Genomic DNA, 23,902 nt, shown 5'->3' with positions numbered 1-23,902 from the left:
AACAGAACAAGTCTGTTTCTGAAATAGTATGAATTATGTGAGTAAAAGATGAGATAATTTTCTCTGTGGGAAGGGACGTGTGTGTAAACTCACCAGCGATGTGAGAGGAAAGATGGGAAAGAAAGGAGTCACTCATTCAGGAAGGACCTCTCAAACTGAACTAGCTTCACCTTGGCTTAGAACATCAAAGACAAAAGGGATCATCATATATGACATCATCTCCACAGTGCTCCTGTGTTTTGCATTAAACTCTTATGCAGCACTCACAGGTAATGTAGAATAAGATTGTTAAGAAACAATTGTGTGAATACCCAGTAACTGCAACTGATAATGAGCAAGAGCTACCCATTCAAAGTGTGCTGTTAGTGAATATTGGTCTGTTTTTGAACACGCATCATAGTAGTCTCCAATTTCCTGTGTATTCCTATATATAAACACACTTGCAAGTCTTTTGGGACATTTGAGAGCTCTTCACTTGTATTAGACTTTTAAGAGAACTGTTTTATCTTTACTTTCTCCAGAGTTAGATGAGTGTATGGCAACTGACCTTTTGACCAACAGAAGGAAATGAATGAGAAAAGCTCAAAGAGTGTGAATGGTTTTCTGTAGGAATCTAGGACCTAGTGCCAAGATCATATCCTTTGCAAAGCAGCCAGGGTAGGGGACCTAACACACATGAGAGAATTCAAATTATACTCTTCTTCACTCTGCTACTGATTAGACATGTGCCTTGATTTAATAACTTTACTTTTTGTTAATTTTAAAACAGGCCTATTTCATCTGTAAAGCACAATTTTCCTTAGCCTGTATTTATTTATATATTAAACACAGATATTTTTTAGCTAAAAAACTAGGTTTTGATGAGGTATGCCTTCAGATCCTCATGTGTTAGCAGCTCACCGGCGCCCGTTTCTGCAAGAATCTGCAAATGCTTTACAAGTAGTAATAATGTTGTAGCATAATAATTGATTAATCCAAAACATGAAATACTGTCTAGTAAAACATGGTGTTTGCATAATGACGCATATCTTTTCTGCAGAAAATGAATGGATGTTTCCTTATCCATTCCTCAGGAACTGTGAAATCTGGTGAGTTAGCTGGTTGATCAATATTGTATTGTCAGTCTCCTGAAGTTATGGAGACATTTGCTAATGACTGTGATAAAACCAGTATCTGGTTTTATCAGTTGGGTTAAATAATATTACTGTCTATGAACATCATAATAAGATCATAGAATTAAAAAAAAAAAGGTTTCCTGCTTATAAAATTCAATCAAATATGTTCCCTTGCCACCTTTTTTACTGTAAGTTTATAATACCTTTCTATGGCTGTTGTTCGTGCTGGGGAAAGTATTACAGAACTCATTTTGGGACAAAGAGAAGAGCTACATCTTAAATCATTTGATCAGATTCAATTCAGAAATAATTTTTCTCAAGTAATATTTTATGCTTCATCTGAGAACACTTCATAAGACCCAGAAAAAAATCTCATTGAATAAATGTAGTGGTTGGAATATCAGCTATAGTTGGAAATCTTATCCTGATGGAAGAGTACAGTATCCTACAAGGGACATAAAACTCTTTTTAATTGTGAAAGAAGAGAAAAACCTCTGCACAATTCTGTCTGCATGTATGCAAGGCTGAAAAAAATTGAAGATGAAATAACAAATGATGTTATTTTCTGTATAAAATTTTACTCAAGTTTAAACCTGTTTGTTTTACAATTAGTAGATGGTCTTTGACCAAGTAAAAAAGTTGATTTTCATAAAGTTCACTCACCATATGGTAAACTGACCATTTCCACACACTGCTTGAGACCTTGCTATCTTGAGATTTTTCTCAAGTCTAGTAATGAACTGATGGAAGATGACAGCAGGCAGACCACCTGATGTTACACTGGTAGTGAGCAAGTTATTAATACTCTGTCCAGTGAAAATAATTTCATTAGTCTACAACTTTTATTTTTTTAAAAAAAAAAAAAAGATAACTATTGCTTTGAGAGAAATTAAAGGTTATGTATGTGCTTCCTTTGTACCCAGATGCTTTACCTCTATCTAAAATTGTGAATTTGCAAATTGCAGCTGATTGCACTGAGATTGCTTGTAGTCAGTGTTCTTAACAGGTATTATGAATGCCATAATATTAACTGCATAGGTAGCAATAGCACTAAGCTTCACAACACATACAGCTTTGGTACATACAATAAGAGGTAGTGGTATCTAAATTCAGCAATGTTGTTCCTGTATCTAATCTGGATGTCAGGATTATTTCTGTCCATTGGCTGTGTAGGTTATATGGTACATGTACGGTTCGTGTAATGTTCTGGATCACTTTTGTCTTGAGTTTACTTTATAAATTGTGCATTTCACAAGCCTCCTCACATCACCACAGTGAAATACAAAACCCACGATTTTCTCCTTTTTTAGCAGACAGGCAGCTGAAGAACAGATGACTTGACTTGAAATATGTCAGATCAATGTACAGATTGTAGTGGCTCGAATAGACTTCCAATCATCCCAAAGTGTTTAAATATTTAGAATTCTAGGTTTTGCCTCTATCAGGTATCAAAGCCAGATTCATCGAGCCAAGCATCTTCCTGACAAACAATTAGTAAATGAAATTTACTAAAATCAGTATGAAATTTTACTTGAGTAAGTTTTATTTATTTATTTATTTATTTATTTATGCAATAGCTGTAGACTATAATTTCTATGTGAAGAATCTGTATTTGAGATGGGGAAAGACTTTTTTTAAAGGTAAACACTCTATGTACACTTGATTTTTAAATGATCACACAGCGGAATATTGTTCTTTTTATTTTACCTTGTTTAAATGTGCAGATGAAGCCCTATATGCCTGGCACCCAATGAGAAAAGAAGTGAATAGGACAGGTATCTAAGCAATAACACTTCTAAAAGACCCCTATGTTTGAAAATATGATAATAGCTAAGATTCATTACAACAGACTTGCTACTTTTGGCCTGGTTTTGCAGCTACATTTAATGATGGGATGACCTTATCAATTCTAATGACTCCACAGTGGCTAAGGACTGTATTTTACCAGCATTTAATATAAGCTATTAATAAAGTACATCTTTCATCTACTTTAAAAGTGGGCCGTGAAGCAAAGGTGAATTCCTGGTTATAAACGAAAACCAACATATCAGGTAGGTATGTGCAATACATTTCATCTGCATGAGTTCGTTGTTTTTTTTCCAATGATTTATTCAGTTAACATTACCTGCTCCTGCTGTTGCAGAATATCAGTGTTGTAGATATTAAAGCGTAAGACTTGGCAGTGCTAAACTAACTTAGAATTATCCTAGAGTTTTTTTCAACCTGAACGACTCTGTGATTTCATATAGCCTAGCAATAACTGGCTGAGTATAAAGCCAGATATTTTGTTATAATGATGTTTAATGTGAAATAGGACGTATTGACCTAGACTTGCTTTGTCCTACTTTCTGTTTAGGGATAGATAGGAGACAAAAGTTACCATGCAACCTGGGCACACCAGGCTTCTCTAACAGTTCATACTGTTACACTTCCATTTTTTTGCAATCAGAATGGAAAAGCAATCCAATTCTCCTACGGGTAAGGGTTTTAAACAAAGGTAGGAACAGTCTGTGTTCTGTCCTTTCCGGCATGTTCAGCTAGGTTTAGGTTCAGATGGATGTTCTTATGTGATCCATTTCTTAGTACTGAAGAGTATAAATGTGAGTAAGTCTTAGGTTCTATACTTCACATTTCATATTTTCTTCATTTTTTGTATGTTACTTTAATACTTTCTTTGTGCATTTATTGGTTTTGAGGGGTATACATATATATGTCAGCTTTATAAAGTTGGGGACATGATTTTTAACAAAGTGGTAGATATGTATATCATTATTTACCTGTGCAAACAATGTGAGCTTGGTGAGGATTTCACAAAGCCACATAATGATCAAAGTAGGAAGCGACCTTCGTGATATCTCATCCAACTGTCAACCTAGCACCACTATAATCACCATATCACCTCAATCATATCCCCAGGTGCCAAATATAGATGCCACTTGAACTTACCTGAGAGACAGATACTCCACCATGTCCCTGGGCAACTTATTCCAATGCTTGCCTGCTGTTTCAGTGGAAAAAAAAAATAATCTATTATCTAGTCTGAACTTCTTTTTGTGCACCTTAGGGCCATTTCCTCTCATCTTTTCACTCAGATCTCACTCACATCCACCATAGGAATATTCCAGCACCTGCCCCCTAGGGATGCAAGCTCACCTCCTGGGGCCATCATCCATCCCTGGAAGGGCAGCCAGGACACTCAGGTTTCCTAGAGCAGGTGTGTGCAAGGAAAGATTCCCACATGGACAGAAGAGAGGGGGCATGCAACCCCTGTCGTGGACTATGGTTGTGGGGAAGCACCTACATGGGATTAATAAAAGGGGGTGTAGCAAACACAGAATGTGAGTCAAAAAGGTGTTACAAGACACCCCAGAAGGTGAGGGTAACCTGTTGCCTAGTACTGAAAGACTTTCTGAAAAATGTTAAAGTGGTAATATAAAGAACAGTTCTTAAATGAAAGCTTTCAGATGCACAAATATAGCTATGGCCACACTCGGGATTGAATTTCTATAATTTTTAAAGGATTAATTAATTCGTATATCTAGCAGGTACATCCAATAGGAGAACAGTTGCCCTGGTAAGCCCCCCACCCACTTGGGTCTACTTCTTGAAGACTCTCCAGGGTTTTTTTATGTCTCACAAAGTGCTGATACAATACACGATGTCCTTGTTAGAAATCCTTTTCTTTAAAACAAGACTAAACAGAATTTCAAGAAAGTGGCATAAACATATGAGGAAGGATAATCTAAAGTAATATAGCAAGGGGAAAATGTAGAAAGATGTCACCACCTGTGCACCTTGGAACCAGGCTTGGTTGTTGCAGTTTCAATGTCTCTTCATTGAAGTGGTGGTCAACAGACTGGATCTATCAGGTGGTGAGAGAAGTCCACAAAAAAGCAAAGTTTCATGCATTTTATTCGTTCAGGTTCAGGTGAGACACCTAGGTACCCCTCCTGGGGCAGGCACTGATGTAATGCTGATGGACCACTTTGGGAGTCATCCCTGACACCTCCCAGTAAGCTACAGCTGCCTCTCCTGTCAATGTCCTGTTATTTCTCCAGAGGGGAGTTTTCACAGCTGAGCCATTTGTGAAAGGGCTTTGGGATGATAAAAAGCATTATCCTGCTTTGCAGGATCTCTCTCTTATCAGCCTCTTCCCTTATCTTGTACAACACCAGCTTGATGCCTGAGGTGGAAGTCCTCGTGATTGAGACATTAGCATTCCAGTCTCTCACACTTATGGACACATCTTTCTCCCCAGCCTTGTTTGCTTTTCTTCAGATCTGGGATAATTGGACAATAGCATCTTATACCTTTATCTTATCTCAAGCTCCCTCACAGATGAAATTCCAGTTAGTAGGTATATTTGGAGAGGGGAGGGCTTTAATGATCCCAGATGAGCATCTGCTTCTTTGCACCATTTGCTACAGTGGACAAAAGTCCTCTGCTGATCTGATGTTTAAGCAATTAATCATTTGAGCCTGTCACAAAAGGACTTCAGGGATCATCCCATCCAACCTTTCTTGACAAAAGCAGGTTCTAGACAACATGGCCCAGCATTCATTTAAGATCCAGCTGGATCTTAAAAAGTGTCCACTGATGTGGAATTGATCTCTACTCTGAGGAGATGATTCAGATGGCTGATTGTTCTCTTGTTAAAAATTTACTCTGTGTTCAATAGAAATCTTTCCAGGAGTCACTTTTACCCATCAACCCTCAGCTGTTTCATGTGACTCTTTGTAAAAGGAGTTTCCAATTTCCTTTACAGCAATCCTTTAAAAACTGGAACCTGGTGGTATTTATTTATGTATATAACACTTTGCAACTGTCTGATAATGTGGTATGTCTCCTGCGTTGCTGATTTTTATCCTAAATTTATAGTTTACTGATTAGTGGTCAATTATATGTTGATAATAAATCAGTGCACCACTTTGATCCTTGGATCCATGTTGATTGGACTTCTTTTCTAGCCACAATGTTCAAGCTGTCTGGCTGAAGACTAATTTTGCATTAATCATCCTAGCTGTGGAAATATCCCAGCTGCATTGCAGATATTTCTAGTTGGAGGGATTCTAAATGCACTCCTATTAAAACAAACAAAAAAAAAAATAAACAAAAGAAACCTTTTCAATTTATGATTATCTAAATTTATATGAAATATGGCATATAGAGACCAAAGTGTGTAATTATGTGTTATAGAAAGTTTATTTGTATTTTTCTAAGATGACAGTAATTTGATTTGTTTTTCAGACAGAAGAAATATCCCTTAGTTAGACTGTATAGGCCTATTTGTCATATAAGCAGATGCAATTCCCCTCAGTGAGGTTGGTGTTTTGAAGACAGTTTAAGAATTATTGATGCAGAAGTCCAATTCAATCTAACAGACTGTTACAACATATATACACTGTGCCAAAGAACTGATTTTATAAATATATGCAATGGGAAATTCAAGGCATGTGGCCAAATTCGTGCATCTCATACTTCAGCCTTTGAAATCTACTGAGGATTCAGCCTAATGAAGACTGGCAGTGTCACATTGTTGTGCTGCTCTTCCCCACTCTCTTATCATTGTTGTTTTTAACATCTCTCTGACATACTAACACTTGTTCATTTGCCAGAATGTTCTTTTGAACTTTAAGCAGAAGAGTTCATGGAGGTGGCATCCTGAGGAGCTCAGTTTCACTCCAGCTTTTCAATACTACAGAAGAGCCAATGATGTAATGGAGAGAGGGACAGAGCAAAAGCTGTCATATTTTTATTCCTCTGTTAAAACTGCTTTATTTACAATACTCTACTAATGTAATTTAGCTTGGAACATGACCAAAATTACACTGCATGGTTTGAATTAAAACTTAGTTTTGGTCAAGTTCCAAAGAGAACTACACTAGCAGGGTGCTGTAATACTGCAGTGAATTTTAAACCATGCAATAGAATACAATGACCTTTTCTTCTGCTCTGCCTTGAGCAGTGCTCCTTTCACCTCCTACAGAATCCTAGATTCTCCCAACCTCAAGGTCACAGTCTGGATGAGAATGACATTTCAAAAGAGTTAATCAGCGGCAAAAAACATTGTCAGCAAGACTACTGAGAAAATAAACAATGAAAAATCTCTTTTTGATTGTTCAACACATTGAATTCTAAAGGGGCAATCAATAATGAATTGATAAAAAAGTGTTACAATTTCTGATGATGAGAAATTATGGGAAATTTACTGATACTTTTTCTCTTCATGTTGGGCAAGAATAATTTGGAATAATGGTTTTGAATATTCAACTTTCTGAAGAAGATTAGTAAAATTTATAACTTTATCATCGAAATAATGATAAAGTTATAAATTCCTGAATATAATTACTTTTACATCACCATTGGAAATGAAACGGACTTTTTTATCTCATTTTAGTATGAAACAACACCTGTCTTTTAAAAATGGTTACCATGCAACTGTTATATTTTACTTCTGAGTTTATTGAAATTGCTAATGGATTTACATAAAATCTCCAGATTGGTGACAAGATGTGAAAATATTCTAATATACAGTGACTGGACTAAAGTCAATTTATTATAGCACCTAAAGAATATTTAATGCTTCATACACAATGAAGTCACATATCTAGATGGGGTTTTAAAATGTACAGAGTATGACATCATTTCACTTAGTAATTTATAATATCTAAGTTATAGAAAACAAAACAGAACAAAACTCTTCACTAATATTTCCTATTTGTAAATCAGACTTTGCATTTATGAAAGCTGCATCCTTTCCTGTTTTTTCTCTTCCCTTCTCCTCCAGCATCTCATAGTACAAGTTCAAGAAGGATTGGTCTGTATGCAAGGCAGTGAAAATGGGTAAGAGATTTGTCATAGCTCACTTATCTTAATAACCTCCAAAAGGTGATATTTCCTCAATTTCAAGTGGTTTTTAGAGTTGCAAGTTAACTTTATGAATCGCATTGGAAAGTTAGATAAAAAGTATTAATGGCAAGTCAGATTTCTTTTGTAGCCATTCAATAGTATTATAATAGTGACAAATCAGGGATAGCTTCTAAAGCAAATAGTTATGATCAAAAGTAAATGGTACACCTGTTACAGAAAAAAAAAATCTAATTATTTTAGTTTTGTACATAATCTAAGGATCAGTCTCTTAACTTGATATAAAATGAAATATATGAGAAATACCTCCACAGGTAAATGTAGAGAAAAAGAGTAATTTACCAAAAACAACCAAAAAAATCCTCAAACAACAACAACAACAACAACATTAGAAAAAAATAAATTTAGCTGTGTCTGTCCTCCAACCACTGAAACTCATTTTAAGCAAATACTATATTAGGGAGTGAATTATTACACAAATTTTTTTTCCTCAGTAAGGACTTCTTTGTTCCAATAAACATGGTATAGATAATAAAAATTAGACAGTGACATAAAAAATGTACATTGTAGTCTACTGTTCTAGTACAGTTTTAACATGTAGTAGTTGAGTATTTATTTCCCTTTTTTACTCATGTCATGGTGAAACCAGAAGCTTTATATACCTCCAGTAAAAAAAGCCAGCAAAATAATCCCTAAATTAAAGAGAACAACCCAACCAAATCCAAAACCCCCAAACCAATACATTTTTTATTCTCTCAGCACACTCTGCAGAGAACAGACTGCAATCTGGTCATAAAAGATGCAGCAGAACAGAGTGACTTCAACAGCTAAAAAGAATTGCTTTAAATGAGATGAATTATTTTGATTTTAAGAACTCTGTTGGAAGCTAAAATAATAGACTCAGTAGCTCAGTAGAAAAAAACAATTTAAATGAGTGTCATCTACAGAGATTTTAAATTCAGAGATGAAGCTTGTTTTCCTCTCTCTCAGTTCAGCTGCACCAGTGGGGTGGAGGAGCTGCCGCTGGCAGTTGCCAGGCTGTGCCCACTGCTGTGGATGGTGGGAAACAGCCACTACCAGCTCCAGCAGCTGCTGCAGCAGACCCTGCTGCTCATTATCTGGAAATATTATGGTTCTACTTAAGTAGATGGGCATTCTTATCCAGAACCAAGGCTAATACTGTGGCCTTTACAACATCTGTGATCTAAAATCAGTCATATTTCCAAGAAGAATGCTGTTTTCGACTGTCCCCTCTGCATGTAGCTGACTATGTTCAATTAGTAACTTTTTGCTTGGCTGTCATTATCAAGTTTTTATTCTTTAGGTAAGTAGATTCTCTTCATGATTTTTATGTCTGGACTGAAACACATGGGTGCATTTTTTTTTTCCGCAGTTTCTCAGTAGAAGGTGAATTATCTCACTGTTGAATTATTGCAATTTTTGACAGTCTCACATTATGGACTAAGTAAATAGTAGTGAATGTTACCAATTTGGGTATGAGGGAGATTCTTTTGTTTAAGTGGAAAACAGGAAAATAAGAGTAAGAAAGAAAGCATATGTATTTTAAAAAACATAATTAATCTCAAATGTCTTCCCTTTAGCTGTCTAAACGTCAGAATTTATTTCATCTATTTTTTTTTATGTCAAATTAAAGGAGAGAACCTCTAGGCACTTCCAAAAGATATATACATATATAATATATGTACTCACATACATAAATACGTATATATATATACACACCATATATATATATAATGTAATTATTCATCCTCTGGAATTTCCTTTTTTTCCCACTTGTTAATAAATAAACATAAACTACGAACTTAAACCAAATTTTGGATGGCCAGATGGTGAGATAAATTCCAAGCTCTGAGTAAGAATATTAGCAGAAATGCACAAATATCTGAATAGCCACTCTAAATTCTTTGCTGTCAAGACTGTTTTATATTTCCTTTGTGTTATCTTAAACAATTTTTAATAAAATGGGTAAGAGACATTAAAAAGAGTACTTATTTGTTTGTTTTCATAGTACATGTAACACCTTCAGTTTTGAACAAAGGTTGTCATATATTATTCCTTCCTAAAATAAATTATTTAACTATCTCTTGACTTTCAAACATGAAAATTTGAGTCCAGGAGGCGGGTTGACAGTAAATATACCAGCATTGAAGAGGAAATCAGGGTAAGAAAAAGTTATCAAGAAATGTGAATATAGTGACTTCAAACTGTTCACTGCAACAAAGACATCCCTCCTTTGCCTTGTTTATGCAACTGGAAATTCAGTGTTCCCTGAAAGCAGAAAAGATAACCCAGTGACAAGCAATTCCCTTTTGCTAGCTTCTCTGAACATTTATTTTTAAGTAAATTTGATACCAAAAAAGAATATTGTGACAAAAAGCTTGATTAAAAAATGTATAAACAAGCAAATAAAACATAAGAATAAATTTAGTACTAAAACATGTATGATAACTGGAGAGAGGTATGAGGTGACCTTGGCCCTAGACCAAATTGTGTGGGCTTACTTACAGACTTCCTGTTTAGGTATGGTTACCTTTTTAAAGAACTGGTTGAATTCAGAACATAGAAACTTTACTGGAGCCTTCTTTGTGACCTCACATAAAATTTAACTGGTTTAGATATATTTTCCTCTGCTCAAATTATTTGAAGCAATGTTAACTCCACGTTAAAGTTTTTATAGTGTGAAAGTATAGTGCCTGTAGTGTGCACTGTGGAATGTCAGGAAAACAGGTGGAGTATTTGGATATATAAACTCTTCTGAGTGGGCTGGAGGGAGGCAAACTTGTCTCAGGCTTGTGCTCTTTGCTCTTTGGGATGGATTCATGCTGAAAATCTCCCAAGCAATATTCATGTTTCATCACCGAGTGCAAGCTGGAGTGGTCTAAAACAAAGCTAATAATTCTGCAGTATGAACAGTCCAAAGTGCAAGTTAATTACTGCCTTTTTGCCTTCAACTATATATACTTAGTTCAGTTCTCCTAAAGGTTAGAAAAAGAAACACCCATTTTCCATTGAAATTTCAGATTTTTTCATTTAGTACTTTTTTACTCTAAAATGTTTGTTTGCTACACCTCAAATACTTCATGTGACACCACAGTCCAGGAAATGGTCTTCAGGCTTCAGCTAGCTCCATGTCTCTTCTTCTAAAGAAAGACAAGTCACAGAGCCATTCATGGCATTTCCATCTTATCAGTTGTCATCCTAAATGTCAGCAACTAACTCTGAGATTCTTATATCCAGTAGAGCCCATATGATGGCACTACAAACTATTTCAAACTATAGCTTTTTACTCCCAAAATCCTCTTTGCCAGCAGTCAAAAACTGATGTACCTCCAGTCGGAAAACAAAATCTAGTGAAGAACCAGTTACTCCTCCCCAAATGAATGTGACAGGATTTGCTTCAAAATATAGACATACAAATTGAACCCATACATGTAGGTGTAGTGTGTTTGATATTTAATGTCTCACTACAACCACTGTTTAAGCAGCTGAATTGGGGTCCTGGTCAAAATAGTCAGTTAAATAATGTTATCTCAGCATGTCTCACACATCACTAGGTGCCTATGTTTAGGTAACAGGTTCAAGTCTTATTTCAGATTAAGATTTAAGTTTAGCTTTCTAGTGAGCTGTGTCAGTCTCCAGCTTCCATCATCTGCAGACTCTGTAGTTAGGGGCAATACTACAGTCAGAGTTCAGATACATAGTGTACAAGGCTGATATGTTATCCAGCCATCAAAATTTAGGGGTCTTAATAAATGACTCAAGGCATATTTGACACTGGAATCACTGAGTAATATACTGGCAAGACTGAAGATGCAAATATCTTCCGATAAATTATGTGTCCTAGTAAATCAGAATTACCAATAATATTAAATGTAATGCTGCTCTGCCAGACAGATAAGAGTCACAGCATGGTTAAGACTGCTGACGTAATACTGCTCCAAGACAGAGAGGTTTTTATCTACTTATGCATTTAATAAGATACAAATGTGTCAGAGTTTCCACCAGGTGATTAAGTTCTAGTAGATTATTCTAAGAAAAGTACCTCCACGAAATTTCAAATATAGTATTCAGAAAAATCATCACAAATACTTTAAACTGTTTATTTGTCCATTAGGCAATGGGATTTCTCTCTCCATAAAAAAAGAATCAAACACCAGTCTGCAATGACATTGTTAAACACTTCAGGAAAGAACAGCGGAATGACAAGTCTGTAGGTTATGACTACAGTCAGACTAATACAATCAAAACATACTGCTTCAAAGATCAAAATATTCTTCAGTACAGAAGACAAGTTGAGAACATGTAAGTGGGACATTTGTCAAAGATAAATCATTCTGACTGTCTGTGACAGGGTTTATTTGATACAGATATCAATTATATGAGTTGCATATCACACCCACGAAGACATTAAAATAATATGTAGCAATCAGATTTCATTAACTCCTACAAGATTTTGGATTAGTGTGCAGAGATCAGACTTCCAGCCATATGCTCTGGGCACAAGCTAGAGAACTAGAATGAGCACAGGTTGACCTTAAATTATTTTTCTGATCTTTTATAATTTTGAGTTGTTTGAAAGCAGTGAGTTAGACATCCAAAAATTAGATTATAATTCACTATGCGAGAATTAGTAATGAAATTAAATGGGAGAATTGTCTTTTTTTAATCCTTTCATCAAAGATGCTAGTGTTCAAGTAGAATCAAGTTTTTGCAAAATGCTTAATATTTTATATTTTATTTATGTCTAAGCCATATTTTTTCTATAAATATTGTTTTAAAAGGGAAATAAGGAACACTCAGGTAACTACAGGTCTCAGTGCCTTGCAAGATCATTGAATAGCTCTTCCTGGAAACTGTGCTAAGGCACATGGAAAATAATTATTTGATTGGTGACAGTCAACATGGCTTTACCAGGGGCAAATAATGCCTGACAAGTTTGGAGTTACTGCAGTGGCCGACAAGGGAAGAGCAATTGACATCATCTACTTGGACTTGTGCAAAGCGTTTGACATTGTCCCACAGGACATCCCTGTCTCTAAATTGGAGAGACATGGATTTGATGGATGGATCAATTGGTGGATAAAAAATTGGTTGGATGTTTGCATTCAATGGCTTGATAGTCAAGTGGAGACCAGTGATGAGGAGTGCTCCTTAGGAGTCAGTTTTGGGATTTGTATTTTTTAACTTCTTTCTTGGAGACATGGACAGTGTCCATGAGTGCAACCTCAGCAAGTTTTCCGATGACACCAAGCTCTGCAGGGCACTGGAGGGAAGAGGTGCCATCCAGAGGGACCTTGACAGTCCTGAGAGGGACCTTACCAGGCCTGAGAGGTGGGCATGTGTGAACCTCATAAAGTTCAACAAGGCCAATTGCAAGATCCTCTACATGGGCCAAGACAGTCACAAGGACAAACAGTCTGGGCAAAGAATGGATCAAGACTAGCCCTGGGGAAAAAGGCTTCAGTATATTTGTGAGTGAAAACTCAGCATGGCTTGGCAATGTGTGCTTGAAAGCCAGAAGGCCAATCACACCTTGAGCTGTATCAGAAGCATGGCCAGCACGTCAAGGGACATGATTCTCTCCCTCTTACTCTTGTGAGACCCCACTTGGAGTACTGTGCCCAGCTCTGGGACCCTGTGGTGGGTTGACACTGACTGGGTGCCAGGCACTCACCAGAGCTACTCTATCACTTTGCTCTGCAACTTGACAGAAGAGAGAAAATATAATGAAAGGTTCACAAAGTGAGATAAGCACAGAGAGATATCACTCACCAAATACCAGTATATTCAAAACAGACTTGACTCAGGGATCTGAACTGATACTATTACAAACAAAATCAGAGCAGCATAATGAGAAGTAAACCCAAATTTTTAAAACACTTTTTCCTCCCATATTGCCCTCCTTTCCATCTGTACCTTCTCACCCCCAGTAGTGTAGGGAAATGGGGAATGTGGGCTATGTTCACTTCATCACAGGTTGCTGTCACTGCTCAGGGAGAGGAGTCCTTCTCCTGCTCCAATGTGGGGTCTCTCCTATGGAAGACAATTAATGAACTTCTTTAGCATGAGTCCATCCTCACAGGCAGCAGCTCTCCACAAACTTATGCAATATGGGTCACTCTTCCACAGGGTGCAGTCCTTCAGGAACAGTTTGCTCCAACATGAGTCCCTCCACAAGTTCTACCAGGAAACCTACTCCAACATGGGTTCCCTTTTCCATGGATCTTAAGGTCCCTGGAAGGAGCCTGTTTCATCATGGGTTTCCCATGGGTTCACAGGGAATTCACATGGCATTTACCTGCTCCTGTATGGGTGTCCTCCATGGGCTGTGGGTGTCCTCTATGGGCTGTGGGTGGATCTCTGCATCCCCATGGTCCTCCATGGGCTGCAGGAACAGAGCTGATTCACCATGATCTGCACCACAGGCTGCAGGGAAACCTCTGCTCTGGAACCTGGAGCACCTCCTCCCCCTCCTGCTCTACTGATCTTGTTATCTGCAAAGTTTTTTTCTCTCACATATTTTCACTCTGCTCTTCCCTGGCCAAAATTACATTTGCTCAAAAAGATTTTTTTTTCCCTTCCTAAATATATTTATCACAGAGTCATTACTATGATTCCTGATGGGCTCAGCCTTGGCCAATGGTGGATCCATCCTGGAGCCAGCTGGCATTGGCTTTGTTGGACATGGGGAAGCTTCTGGCAGCTTCTCACAGAAGCCACCTCTGTAGCCCACCCATTACCAAAACAGACTCCTAACACAAGAAAGACCTTTTGGAAAGAGTCCTGAGAGCTGGATCACTTATGGAAATAGGCTGAGAGAACTGGGGCTGTTCCACCTGGAGAATACAAGGTTTAAGGGAGAACTCTTTTTCTGTCTTTCAGTTCCTAGACAGGAATGAGAAGGAAGATGGGGACAGACTTTTTACAAGGATGTGCAGTGACAGTACAAGGGACACTGGGTTTAAACTGAAAGAGAGCAGGTTAAGATTAGACTTTAGGATAACAATTCTTTACTGTGAGGTTGGTGAGACACTGGAAAAGGTTGCTCAGAAGGGCTGAGGACTCCTCATTCCGGGAAGTGTTCAAGACCAGACTGGATTTGGGTCTGAGTAACTTGGTCTAGTGGAAGGTGTCCCTGCCCGTGACAGGGGAGTTGGAACTGGATATCTTTAAAGTCCCTTTCAACCCAAACCAATTTATGATTCTAGGATTACTTAAACACACAAATAACTCAGCAATTAGGACACAAGGCAGAAATGTGGCACAGGCCATTTCATATTCTGCTGTTCAAGTATTCTGAATAAGAAGTATGGGATGATTAGCTCTTGTCATCCATGGCTTAATTTACCAAGTTATGTAAAGAATTAAATACTAAGAAAGGAAGAGAAAACTCACTGTTGAAGTCCCTAAGCTGAATAATCACATGCATGAAAGGTTAAAGATTTTTTTTTTTTTGCTTGGAAAGTAGAACAGAGTACTGTGAAAAAACTTGTGATATACATAAGTGATGTGGGGAATATTTTTTTGTTTTTCAGAATGCAAACTCTTTCACATGTATACAAATGATGTTATAGCTGAAAGTCAGAGGCCAATCAAAAGGAACTTCAGAGTCCTGAGAACAGTACTAAAAAAATTGTGAGCATAGGTAATGTTGTCTTTAATCCCCACAGAAATCTGGGGAAGGCCTTGGTAGAAGCATGTGAGACTATTATTCCATTATCTGACAACAGGACTGGTGTCTGTGCCAAAACTTTGGATTTCTAAACCACAGAACAGCCTTGAAGAGACAAAACATGTTGGAGCCTGAGGGGATCCCTCTGACCTGATGAGGAAAATGAGTCTGTGGGATCTAGTTTGGTTGGAGTATTAGTCAATGATTAATGGAATGAAATTGGAAAATTCAAAAATGCTGGGTCCTGCACCTAGGACAGAGTAATGCCCAGCACAATATAAACTGGGAGATGAGAGGCTGGAGAGCAGCCCTATAGAAAGGGATATGGGAGTGTAGTCTGACAGTAGGCAAATCCCATCCTGGCGTGCATCAAACTCAGCATCCCCAGCCAGCCAGAAGAGAAGATCATCCTGCTGTATTCAGCTGGTGTAGCCTCACCTTAAGTGCTCTGTGCACTTCTGGGCCTCACAGCTTAAGAGGGATGTGAGAGTCCTTGAACATCTCCAAAGGATGTCAGCAAAGCAGGTGAGGGATGGAAGGAATGTCCTATGAGGAGCAGCTGAGGACTGTGGATTTGTCTAGTTTAGAGAAAAGAAGGCTGGGGGATGACCTTATTCCTTCCTGAGGAGTGGATGTGGAAAGAGACGTGCTGCTTTCTTCTCTCTTTTATCTAGGGAAGTGTGGAAATGGTTCAAAACTTCACCAGGGACTTAATCTGGACATTAGAAAGAATTTTTTTACTGAGCTTGATTGAGGTGGTCAATCCCAGAGAGATAAACAAAGTTCCAAGCCTTCCAAGTCATTCTTTAAAGGTCTTTTGGAGTATGCCTTTGATAACATGCTTTAACTTTACTGAATCCTGAATTGGTCAGGCAATTGGACTAAATCATCATTTTAGGTTTATTCCAACTGAAATATTCTATTCTATTCTATTCTATTCTATTCTATTCTATTCTATTCTATTCATCATTCAATGAAATAATTCAGTAACAGAATTAAAGAAAAATAGAACCCATTTGGATACAACTGTTAATAAAACTGTGAAGCTCTTAGCCAAAAGATCTTTTTGATATCAGCAATATAAATTGATTCAAAGTAGTTTTAAACTATTCAATTAGGAGGATGTATTGATCACTATAAAGTGTGGTTGGCTGAGTGCAATTTTCAGGTCACAAAACTTGGCTAGCAAACAGAGGGTATACCAAGACAAGTCTTAAACTTCACTTGGCCTTGCTTTTATACTTGTCTTGAAAAAAGGGTACTACAATTAGGTCATACAAAGAATACTGAGCTAAACTGACCTTTGGTTTGATTTGTTTTGGAACTCCGAATTCTTTTCACTAAAATGTAGGATTTGATATTCCCAGTCTATTTCCTGAATTTGACTCCACAATGTAGATTGCTGAAGCACTCCTGTAATCATTCATCCTAAGGATGACTAATATGTAGATATGCTATACACATGGTCTTCATATATGGAATTATGTAATGTATAGTCTTTTGTCTTTTCTTTTCCTCTTTCCTCTCCCAATTATCCTTGCATTTCCCTTCCTTGGATATCTTTAATATTTGTCACAGCAAAAGCAAGGTAGATTATTTCAAATCTTCTTCTCAGTGTAACACAAGATTTTCTCAAAACTGCTGCTGCCCAATGCTGCTGGTAGACAAGGATTTCAATGAGCCATTAGAGAATGTAGGATTAATAAGATATTTATCAAATGTATATCACCTGCAGAAAATGAATAATATGTTGAGAAGGACTGTCAGGAATAATAAAAACCAAATGAACAAAATCGAGAAGAAGATTATTGTGAATTATCTTGAAAATTACAAAAGAGTAGAGGTACTTGGTTCCTGGCCATATCTTAAAATGAGGACTTGTTTCCTGGGCAATTTCAACACTGAAGTTAATTTGCTTGATAAAAAAAGCAGAGACAACAACGTCATCACCAGCCCTTGAATCTGATGCCCTAATTTGGTTATATCAAAAGACCATATTAATAACTCAGCTGGTGGATTTAATATCTTAAATGACCCTGATTCCAAAGTGGGTTGAGAAATAAGGTCTTCCACTGACTGATATTTGTTGTGATATTGGAACATGAGTCCAAACGGGAATGTCTACCAGTAATTGAAAAGAAAATTACATTTTTAGAAATAAATAACATGACTGGAACATGACTGGTCCTGAAAGTTATTACTGTCATTGTATCAAAATTATAAATTATAATAATTATATTGCTCAGGCCTTGATATGTTGAAAATCTGGAGAGAAATATGATGGTCTTATTTTTTCAAGCTAAGGTCAATTCTCTCCTAATAAAACATTCCCTGCTACTGGAAACTTGTAATAGTTGACATCAGTAGCACTGACATAAGCATGAATTTATTTACACAAGGATCCCTGGGTTCAGCTCCTAGTCAGAGTTCAGTGACTTCTTGAAGTGACTATTACAGACGAAGGACCTTTCACTTTAGGATTTTACAATTCAAAAAAGCTTGTCTCTATTTTTAAAGTGATAGTTTAATTTTTATTATAAAATTATTTTTAGAGACATGAAGATAAAAAGAAATCTTAAAAGAAGAAGACATGAAGAAGTCTTAAAAGTCATGGTAGCTCATGAAGTGGAAATTACTTTTCCCTCAACAGAAAAATAGGAACTACTTCCCTATCCCTTGCTATCTTTGTTGAATACAATATACTGACCTGTATATTAAGCACTTCTGCACACCATCTGAGATAGTTTTGTTGTCACTCAACTTCCCTTATGTCCATGTATTTAAAATTTTCCATTATGTAAGAATATATCTGTGTTACAGAATAGAGTGGATAAATGAGCTGTTTCTAATTCATTCATCTTGTGTACCAGAAACTGTCTAAACATACTAGCTAGTCAATGATTTAATTTGCTTTTTTTTTTTTAAAAAAAAATCAGAATAAGTGAATAAATACAGGGGTTTAATAACTTTTATATTATATGGTCAATTAGGTTTTATGAAGTCAATATTATCTATTACATATCAATAATTTGAGTACTACTAAATAAATGAGACAACGAGGTTTAAATATGTGACCTAAAAAGCAAAATTGCACTAGATTTCAAAATTTAATATTTTTGTTGCCCAAAAGACTTGGGGAAAAAAATCTGCTTTCTTTTACTAGATTCTAAATGTAGGTGAAAGAGTTAAATTCATCTGAAACAGGCAGTCAATGTCTGCAAGATTTGCAAATCTAACTGCATAGACAACAGATTAAGATATGCAAGATCAAATTTCAATAGACCTTGTATTTTGGGGGCGTCACCCATCACAAATCAGTCATGCAAGCTTTTCTGATGACAAAGTATTAAATGCTTGGTTTAAAATTCACGTTATTAGATGTATATGTGGCAATCAGACATTTCCTGTTCATGAAAATACATATAATTAAAGAGAGAAAAAATGTATGTCAACTGCCAGATGTGCTATTTGCTTACACAGTGCATGCCGTCGACAGGGTGACAAGTATAAGATATGTTATTTTGTCTTTTTGCAAACTCTCATTTTTAAGAGTTTTGAAAGCAGTTGCCTTCATAATGATCATCATCTCAGAGCTGCAGGAGTACACATTCTTTATCTTCTAGTGGCTTAGCTTATTATTCTTTAAGTGCTATGCAAAATCATTTTTGCTACTACTTTGCAAGGCAATTGCATAAGAGATGGTGGCCATGAAGAATTGCAGATGGCACAGTCCCCTCACCAAGGAGAAAGGCACTGCAGACAAACAGCCACAAGGGAAGGGTAATGTGTGCAGCAACAGCAGGTACTGAGCATTTGCCTGTTTTGTCAGAAAAGCAAACTTGTTTTACTAGAAAGGCAGCTATTGTGAGATATAACTAGGAGTTTTTAAAATGAGATCATTCATTGGTCTGAAATACAAAGACTTCATGCCCTCCTGATTTTGTTTTGACAGTGAACATACCTCATAAGCATTCAGTTTGGGAATCCAGGCTGCTTAATTCTCCTAAATTTCAACCCTTTTCCAAATTTGGTGGTATTTTCACCACATCCGTCTTACCTTGCCAACTCTGCATTCATAGTTTTCGCATTAATTTTAGGTTAAAGGCTGCATTTCTTGAAGGTTACTCTTGCCTCTAACTATGTATTTTCTTTGAATTCCCTTCCTACGTGGCAGACCAGAGGCGAATGACAGAGCTAAAAAGGAAAAACTTCACAATGTTTAGAGGCATTCAAACCTCCTCAAAACAATTCCCATACAAGGACATTTGAAGTTTGAATAGTCACTTAGTTAAATATGCACATCAGTGCCCCAACTAAGCAGAAGTAGAATTAAGATTTTTTTCCATAAAAAACCAGTGTTCTATCCCGTAAATACAAAATCTGTCAGAAACAGGATGCATTCCAGGCTGATGCAGATCAAATATAGCAAAGCAAATTCTCATATTTTAGACAAAAGAAAACCACCCCAACAACATTTTCTTTTCTTGAAAAAAATTCTCTAGAGGCAATTTCTCTGTAAAATTATGTGTGCTCCAAAATATGGGCTTATAATGGAAAAATACACTTATATGCAATATCTAAAAAAATCTGAACAAAGTGCACTTTCTTCACACAAGAGTTTGTTAAAGACATTTAGCCTTGGTGATGAAGAAATAACCTTGTGATGATCTGTATTAATTTGAGAACATCATCTGAGAGCCATTTGAAAACACTGGAACTGCTAAAGAAATACACTTTTCCTCTATATGCTATAATAATAATAATTATTATTATGACTAAAGTAGGTTATAGACTTGGAGCTGTCTGGGGGTAAAGCCGTTTTCATAAGAGTAGTAATTAGATTGGTTTACCTGCAGTGCTTATCTGCAATGTTAAATTTCAATGCTACAGTGAAACAATGTCCTGATTTGTTAACTTAACAGGATTTTGCACACCATAGATAAATTAAATTCTATAAATTGATTTGTATCTTAATGGAAGAAAAAAATTGAAACTCTACAAACAACAGGTGAAATTTCCAGAGCCTGACTTTAAGCACAGACCTATGAATTTAAAAGACTGATAAAAATGACAAGTGAGATCAGGACACCTAATGATTTTCTGGGACAGAAGAACAAAAATTGTGTTTGTCATTGTGCTCTGTGAGGGGCCTGGCAGTATCCTAGCACACAGTTATTTGGACTACCCCCTACCAAACTATTTTCATTTTACTCTAGCAACCTCGCCTCTTTTCTGAGATGTACGACAAATTACTTTCTTTTCTGTCTTTGGGAATTTTAGCCTAATTTCTGAATTTTAAAATTTCCCATCCTTTACTATTATTATCATTATTTTATTATTATAATTATTATTATTATTTTGGGTAGAGTGCTTGGAGTTTTTGCTCTTCAGATAATTTGGTGCTGGCAAACTCGGAAACAATCGTCAGTTGTTTTTATTTATTTCCATTATCTTTTTTTATCCCTTACATTACTTTTATAGCTCACATATTTTTATAGCCAAATTAATTTCACAAATTTAATGTGAATTTATGAAGATTTGTGGCTGTTCCAAAATTTTATCTTTCATAGAATCACTTATTCATTGACAAAACAAAGAAATGAGTACTGCTGAATTCTAGTTAGTAGTGTCAATCTCTTTTTCTTTTCTTTTATTTTTTTTTTTTTTTTTTTTTTTTTTTTTTTTTTTGGCAAATTTACAACAAGATTTAAAAAAATATTCTGAAATCTAAAGTTCCTTGTATATTTAATTAGTATTTACAGGAGTTAGACTTTTGGATTTAGTAAAGGGAAAATTATTTTTTGCTTGCAAATTGATGTTATGAGATGAAAATGTAACTAGCCACCTTCCTATCATACCCTAATGCAAAGTCTGTCAGCTCTATTCCTTCTTTTACTAGTTAGAAAAAAAGTCCTTTCATGGTACAAAATAATTTTTTAATAACACTGAAGTGGAAGATTATGCCTTCCATTTCAGCGTTATTAAAAGTGAAAGGTTAGTACCTCCCAATTCTTGAAAAACATTTAATCATAAGCAGGACTTCATTTGTTTTCAGAAATGTTAGTATTAATCTAACTTCATCATAACATTTAGTGTACCACTTGATCATGCACATATTTAATATTAGACATGCTCAAATGATAAACTGTATAGGAATGAGCAGCTGGGACAAAGCCTTAACTTTGTAGTTTTAATTATCTTATACAGACAGTGCAGATTTGGGAAGTGGGGTACACAGTTTTAAGTAGTTGTGACTTAATCACTCTTTCACATGGAGTTTATTTTAATGTGAATTATTCTGTTAAAGACATTGCTTGGCAAATTTCTGGAAGAAGAATTTTTCTAGCAATAAGGCACCAATTCCATGGAAATATTTTTAAATGGAGGAAACACCAGGATGTTACCTGACAATTTTTTTTAAATTAAATATTTAAATTTCTTGGTATGCTAGTATAAGGGATTAATGGATGGAAGAATTTACAGTCAGTACTCTAAAGCCTAGCAACTCTTCAGAGAATACAGTAAGATAAAATATTCATCTATATGAAATAACACATGAAAATATTTTTATATATATTCTTTTTTCTGGTCTCTCCATGTGAATAAATACAGATATGACATCATGCATTAAGTTATAATTACTTTTAGGTGTTCCATTTTGGTGGTTACTTATTTTTATTTCAGTTTAATGAGTAAGTTTAAAACAAGTTCAAGACAAATCAATATTTGATCTTATACCGAGCAAAATTCTTTGTGCTATCTGGAAGAAATTTCATAAGAAATATGAAGGAGGAAGGCATTATAAAGATTATGTTTTGGTTTTATGGCAAGAACACATTTATCCTGTTAAAGTCTTACAATAAGTTGTAGTTTTCAGAAATATCTACTCCATAATCTTGCCAGGCACAGAGGTAAGACTGACCAGTCAGCAGTTCTTTACATGTTCCTTTTTTCTTTTTTAAAAATGGGGCTTATGTCTCCCCATTTCCAGTCAGTAGTAACTTCACAGGACTGCCACAACTTCTCAAATGTGGTAGATAGTGCTTTAGCCTCTCCTGATAGTTCCCTCAGGACCCATGAATGTATCTCATCAGGTCCCATGGAATTGTGCACCTTAGATGGTCTAAACCAGTCTCTTATAGAAGGTGGTTCTTCATTCTCCCCTTAACTGGGACTTGGGTGTTGTGGCTGGAGCACTTGACGGTGAAGATCAAGGCCAAAAAGTCATTGAATGTCTCAGCTCTCCTTATCCTGAATAACCAAGCATATGTTATCCTTACAGATAGAACCCACATTTTCACTGGTCTTTCTTTTTTGCCAACATATCTACTGAAGCTGTTCTTGTTGCCCTTGATATCCCAGGCCATATTTAAATCTGACTTTTGTCTGCCTGGACAATTTCTCTGCATTCCTCCCAGACTGCCTGTCCTTGCTTCCACCCTCTGTAGGCTTTCATTTTGGGTTTGTATTTCTCCAGGAACATCATGTTCATCTGTGCAGGTGGTCTGGAGGCTTTTTTTCTGACTTCGTCAGAATGCATCACTCAGAGAAGGTGTTCCTTGAATAAAAATCATCTTTTTTTCTTGACTACGAAACAGCCCCTCCTCCTTTCAGCATCTTACTCCATGGTATTCTACTAAGCAGAGCCCTGAGGAGGAAAAGATCTGCTCCCCAGAAGTCCAGGGAAATGAGCTTCTTGTATGCTCTTCTCACTGCTCTAAGGATCTTGAACTCCACCATTTCAAGGTCACTGCAGCTAAAGCTGCCTTGAGCTTCACATTCCCACCAGCACCTCCCTGTAGATGAGAACAAGGTCCAACATAACACCTCTCCTTGATAGCTCCTCTCTCATTTGGAGAATGAAGTTACCAGCAACGCATTCCAGGAATTCCTGCTGTGTTGTCCCTCTAAGAGATGTCAGGGTGTCCCATGAGGACCAGAGTTTGTGGATATGAGGTCACTCCTATCTGTCTTTAGAGGGGTCTCATGTGGTTTGGTGGCCTGTATCAGACCCTCACATAATGCCACCTATCCCTGCCCTTCCATTAAAGCTGATCCATAAGCTTTTGGTTGGGTCTTTACCCATCCCCAGCTGACATTCTATGCACTTCTTAGGATAACCTTCATTTCTAGTGAGGAACTCCTGCAGCTCCTGAGGAACTACCCTGTAAAAAACAAAGTTCATAACTCAGGACATCAGTCCCCACTTGTAAATTCAAACTGGAAC

Source organism: Zosterops lateralis (assembly GCF_965231275.1).
Source record: "Zosterops lateralis genome assembly, chromosome: 1".
Lineage (NCBI taxonomy): Eukaryota > Metazoa > Chordata > Aves > Passeriformes > Zosteropidae > Zosterops > Zosterops lateralis.
This window is presented reverse-complemented; position numbering follows the sequence as displayed.